Source organism: Cibotium barometz, chromosome 45 (assembly GCF_041138505.1).
Source record: "Cibotium barometz isolate CiBa-2024 chromosome 45, ASM4113850v1, whole genome shotgun sequence".
Classification (NCBI taxonomy): Eukaryota; Viridiplantae; Streptophyta; class Polypodiopsida; order Cyatheales; family Cibotiaceae; genus Cibotium; species Cibotium barometz.
Genome location: NC_141090.1, coordinates 44,714,304 through 44,720,363, shown reverse-complemented (window position 1 = coordinate 44,720,363; position 6,060 = coordinate 44,714,304). Strand labels below are relative to the sequence as shown.

At 41.6% G+C, this 6,060-nt stretch overlaps 1 pseudogene across 1 annotated transcript; it reads right to left on the bottom strand.

The window, feature by feature from the left end:
• Positions 1-2,837: 2,837 nt before the first annotated feature.
• Positions 2,838-4,212, bottom strand: LOC147612809 (dihydrolipoyllysine-residue acetyltransferase component 2 of pyruvate dehydrogenase complex, mitochondrial pseudogene; annotated as a pseudogene). Its single transcript, XR_015263552.1, has one exon. The product of XR_015263552.1 is annotated as a dihydrolipoyllysine-residue acetyltransferase component 2 of pyruvate dehydrogenase complex, mitochondrial pseudogene (transcript).
• Positions 4,213-6,060: the final 1,848 nt, after the last annotated feature.

Here is a 6,060-nt window from a genome sequence, read left to right as displayed (position 1 = left end):
TCGGTGACTTTTCTTTATGCTTCCCTATCCATTCATCCACTTTCACCATGTTCACTGCTTCATCAGCTCTTGTTGGGTTTCCTTCCCTTTGTGGTCTTACTTCTTGCAATTCTTGCTGATGACGTTGTCAAACTAAATAGATAGTTTGGCTATGCCTAGGGACGTTAGAGTAATAGCCTATCAACTCAAATCCTCTTTGTCTAAATCTCCTCCTCTTTCATAAGGTCTATTATTTTGAGGCCCAGTGGTGATTTGATTGTCTTGCTAACTCTGTTGTCTTTCTACCACCCTCGGGTTCCTCTTTTGAGTGTTGTAAAAGCATGTATTAGTGGTCTGGTTATTCTTATTGCAATGGGGCTCTAGTAGGTCAAGAAGGTAGTCTCAAAAGGCAAACATATGAGAATTTGGATCCTCCTCACTTTTACCCTCGAACTTTGGGTATTGCCAAAGACATCCTTCCCAAGGCTACTTATTCTTCCCCTTCTTGGTTTACTCACAGTTGCTTCTCCTTCCTTCTTCCACTCTCTTCCCGTCTGTCTCCCATAGATCATCTCAATATTCTCTTTTTCCCACCATCGTTGCCTCGCTGCTTTTTTGGAACAATTGCGCCTTCTTCTTCCATCGTCCATACGCTTTCTATTTTTGTTTTTTTGCACCTGCTCTTATCTTCCCCAGTGCCACGCTATCTCTGCGACCTTGGACTCCCTACACACCATCGTTTATTTATTATATATTTCCACACTCCATTTTTGTTTTGAGCTTTGGGCACCTCTCACATATTGCCCCAACCTTGCAATAAAACACTTTCCAGTGTTTCACACTTTGCTCTTTGGTTTCACATAGCCCTAATCTGATATGGCCTCATTCTTAGTAGGCCATTCACCCTAGCAGCATGCATTTTCCCTTCCAAGTCCTGCAAATTGGTAAGATCCATTGGAAAAAACTTCATGTATAATAAATGGTCCTTCCCATTTGACTTTAAATTTAGTCTAAAATGTAGCATCTAAAGCATTATTATAATATCGAAGGACCAACATTCCCTTCTTCAAGTCTTTGCTTCCTAGCTTATCATTAAAAGCTTCAATCCTCTTTTGGCAGATCATTTTTCATACCATTGAATAGCCTCCTCTCTGTCTAAACAGTAAAGATTATAAATTGGTTAACCTCTTCTTCTCTTGCTCTTCTTGGGTCATGTTATGTTGTTATATTTAGCTTCATTTTGCTGAGATCCTCCCACGTCATATTCTTCTTTACGGTTGTTGCTCCTTACTTCCTAACTTGGCATAATTTGGCTTCTGTCTCCCATATCAAAGGACCAACATTCCCTTCTTCAAGTCTTTGCCTCCTAACTTATCATTGAAAGCTTCAATCCTCTTCTGGCAGATCATTTCATACCATTGAATACCCTCCTCTCTGTCTAAACAGTAAAGAATATTAATTGGTTAACCTCTTCTTCTCTTGCTCTTCTTGGGTCATGTTATGTTGTTATATTTAGCTTTATGTTGCTGAGATCCTCCCACAAGTCATATTCTTCTTTACGGTTGTTGCTCCTTACTTCCTAACTTGGCATAATTTGGCTTCTGTTCATCTTTTCTTCTTCCTTATTGGCTTCTTTTTTTCTTTCTTAACCTTCCTCTGTCAATTCTTTTGACCAGACTTGTTTCAGATTCTTTTTTGATTCCTTTTGTTGCAAGATGATTTTTGTGCTCTGGGTTGTTGTAAGATGATTTTGTGCTCTGGGTTGTTGTAGGCTCCAATTGGCACTCTCGCACCCTTTTTTGAGTCATCTTCACACTACATAGTGCCTTTTTGCCTAATATAATGTCTTATGTCTTACTAACAAGGCTTGTACTATCTACATTAGTGTCAACCTGATCATTTAGGAGTGAGATTTCCTACATCATCCGTACCACTCCTTGTGCACTGTGCACAAGCTTAGTTATTTATTCTTGGACCCTCCTGTGCTACCCTACCCACTATTATGGCTTCTGCTTTTCTTCCAAATCAACATGCTTGCCTATCACTGTCTTGATAGGTCTGTTGAGATTCAAGCTCGATGTCAGTGTGAGCCAGCTATGCTATGTGCTGGCAGATTAGGTAGGAACATGTGTGAGACATAAATGACCGCGTGTCCAGCTGGTCATAGTGTGTGGACATTAGCTAGGGTTAGTAGAGTGTGGACACAACTCATTGTGTGTTGTGTGGATTATGGATTAGTGCATTATGCTTTGTGTGAGAGTGGACATGTGGTTAGGGTTTGCAATAGAAGTTGCCAATACATCTCTCATTGTCAGATACATGTTTGCTTTGCCAGATTTACATGTATTTCCACCATACATCAATGTTCCCAAGATTTAATGGAAAGCTTCAAAAACCAGAATTTTGCTTTGCTTTGATTTGCTTTGATTTGCTTTGTTTTTGCCTGTTTCACCTGCAATCTGCTCAAGGATGTTTAGAAGACCTTACCCGGTAGGCCAAGCTTTCAAATCTGATAGTATTTGGTGTGCTCCAAGCTTCACAGCTCCAATGGCAAGCTTCACAGCTTCTTTTCACAGCTTCTTCTTCCCTCTTCACTCACTCACTCATAAACCCTAATAAACAGCACAAGGCTCTGATACCATGTTGAAAGAACGGTAGAGGATGAGGAGACACACACACAGGAGCAAACCCTAAAGTATATTGCAAACCCTAACCATAGAGGGAAGCCATGTCCACTCTCACACAAAGCATAATGCACTAATCCATAATCCACACAACACACAATGAGTTGTGTCCACACTCTACTATTTTTTATTTTTTTTTCAAAACAGAATCTGCTTGCCAGTTGTTTGCTGCACTTTATTGAATGAAGCCTCACTCAGAATTAGGCAGCAAATACATGAATTGGGAGAAAAAAGTGTGCCTCGATTCTATGAACTCGAAAATCCATAAAAGACTTACCAAGCCTGGCTCCAAGTGGGTTATCCTCACAAGGGCAAAATGAGCCAGGCTGTTTTGGACATAACCCCCTCTACATGTCTTTGCAGCATAGATAATAGATCCTCAAAGTGACCATGTAGCCCAAAAAGTGGCACTGATGCTCTTTATCCTATGGATATTATTGCAAATACACAGGCCCAAATGCCTTGGAAAATACATCTCAGCTGGTCTTATAAGCAAGCAGAAGAGAACTTCCACCCCCACGGTCCTTTAAAGAAGTAATGTGATCGGATCCTCGATGTATCCCTTGAAAGCACCAAGCCATCGAGCTCCAATAGCCCCATCCACAACTCGATGATCACAGCTCAGTGTAACAGACATGAATGATGCTGTCGTGAATCCACCCTCCAAGTCACTTACAACACGCTTGTCAGTTGTACCCACTGCAAGAATGCAAGCTTGAGGCGGGTTGATGATGGCACAGAATTGCTTGACTCCAAATGGTCCACCCAAATTCGAGACTGTGAACGTTCCTCCCTCATAGTCAGCAGGTTTTAAGCTGTTCTTCTTGGCCTTCTCAGCTAATGTCTTTACATCCTCTACAATTGTGGCCAGCCCCTTCTTGTCTGCATCCTGCACAACTGGTACAAGCAAACCAAAATCTGTCTGCACAGCAACACTGATGTTTATGTTATGATACTGTCGGATGAAATCATCAGTCCAAGAACTGTTGCACTCCGGTACTTTTTTTAGAGCCATTGCTGCTGCCTTCAAGACAAAATCATTGATAGAAATCCTCTTGCCTCCTGATACTTCTTGCAGGTTGTTCAGCTTACTTCTCAAAATCAACAGGTTATCCACATGTGAATCAACTGTAAGATAATAGTGTGGAATAGTTTGCTTAGACAGCAGAAGCCTCTGTGCAGTAATTCTTCTAATTTGAGTATTTGGAATGTCTGTGTAGTCCAGAGACTGAAACAACTTCTCAGGTGATTTTCCAGGTGTTGGAGAAGCACCAGACACTAGACATTCCTCAACATCAGCTTTTATGATGCGCCCATTTGGTCCAGTACCTTTCAGAGTTGAGAGAGGTACGTTCTTTTCTTCAGCAATCTTCCGGGCTAAAGGACTTGCAAAAATGCGATCCTCTGCACCGGCGGCAGTTGGTTTTGATTTTGATTTCGGTGCCTCTATTTTGGGTGGCGGAATAGTGCTTGGTTTAGTTGTCTCTTCTTTGGAAGTGTCTTCCTTCTTAGGAGATTTATGTGAGCCTCTTGATGGCAAAGTTGTCATACATTGTGACAACATGAGCAGTATGCAGTTGGCAAAGAATCCAGTATTTCATGCGAGTACCAAACACATAGAGGCCCATTATCACTTTGTCAGAGAAAAGGTGCTGGATGGTACAGTTGATCTTCACTATGTGAAGACTGATGAGCAGGTGGCTGATATCTTCACGAAGCCACTTAGCAGGGAGAAGTTTGAGTACTTCCGGACTATGTTGGGAGTACATGGGATGAGCTTGAGGGGGAGTGTTGAGAGTGTTGATATCCCAAGCTCATCTACATCTTCATCGGCAGTACATCATGAGCTTGAGAGGGGCTGTTGAGATTCAAGCTCGATGTCAGTGTGAGCCAGCTATGCTATGTGCTGGCAGATTAGGTAGGAACATGTGTGAGACATAAATGACCGCGTGTCCAGCTGGTCATAGTGTGTGGACATTAGCTAGGGTTAGTAGAGTGTGGACACAACTCATTGTGTGTTGTGTGGATTATGGATTAGTGCATTATGCTTTGTGTGAGAGTGGACATGGCTTCCCTCTATGGTTAGGGTTTGCAATATACTTTAAGGTTTGCTCCTGTGCGTGTGTCTCCTCATCCTCTACCGTTCTTTCAACAAGGTCCTTGTGACCTTGTCACTACCATTACTATCGGTGACTTTTCTTTATGCTTCCCTATCCATTCATCCACTTTCACCATGTTCACTGCTTCATCAGCTCTTGTTGGGTTTCCTTCCCTTTGTGGTCTTACTTCTTGCAATTCTTGCTGATGACGTTGTCAAACCAAATAGATAGTTTGGCTATGCCTAGGGACATTATCAACTCAAATCCTCTTTGTCTGAATCTCCTCCTCTTTCATAAGGTCTATTATTTTGAGGCCCAGTGGTGATTTGATTGTCTTGCTGACTCTGTTGTCTTTCTACCACCCTCGGGTTCCTCTTTTGAGTGTTGTAAAAGCATGTATTAGTGGTCTGGTTATTCTTATTGCAATGGGGCTCTAGTAGGTCAAGAAGGTAGTCTCAAAAGGCAAACATATGAGAATTTGGATCCTCCTCACTTTTACCCTTGAACTTTGGGTATTGCAAAGACATCCTTCCCAAGGCTACTTATTCTTCCCCTTCTAGGTTCACTCACCGTTGCTTCTCCTTCCTTCTTCCACTCTCTTCCCGTCTGTCTCCCATAGATCATCTCAATATTCTCTTTTCCCACCATTGTTGCCTCGCTGCTTTTTGGAACAATTGCGCCTTCTTCTTCCATCGCCCATACGCTTTCTATTTTTGTTTTTTTGCACCTGCTCTTATCTTCCCCAGTGCCACGCTATCTCTGCGACCTTGGACTCCCTACACACCATCGTTTATTTATTATATATTTCCACACTCCATTTTTGTTTTGAGCTTTGGGCACCTCTCACATATTGCCCCAACCCTGCAATAAAACACTTTCCAGTGTTTCACACTTTGCTCTTTGGTTTCACATAGCCCTAATATGATATGGTTTCATTCTTAGTAGGCCATTCAACCTAGCAGCATGCATTTTCCCTTCCAAGTCCTGCAAATTGGTAAGATCCATTGGAAAAAACTTCATGTATAATAAATGGTCCTTCCCATTTGACTTTAAATTTAGTCTAAAATGTAGCATCTAAAGCATTATTATAATATCAAAGGACCAACATTCCCTTCTTCAAGTCTTTGCTTCCTAGCTTATCATTAAAAGCTTCAATCCTCTTCTGGCAGATCATTTTTCATACCATTGGCCTCCTCTCTATCTAAACAGTAAAGAATATAAATTGGTTAACCTCTTCTTCTCTTGCTCTTCTTGGGTCATGTTATGTTGTTATATTTAGCTTCATTTTGCTGAGATCC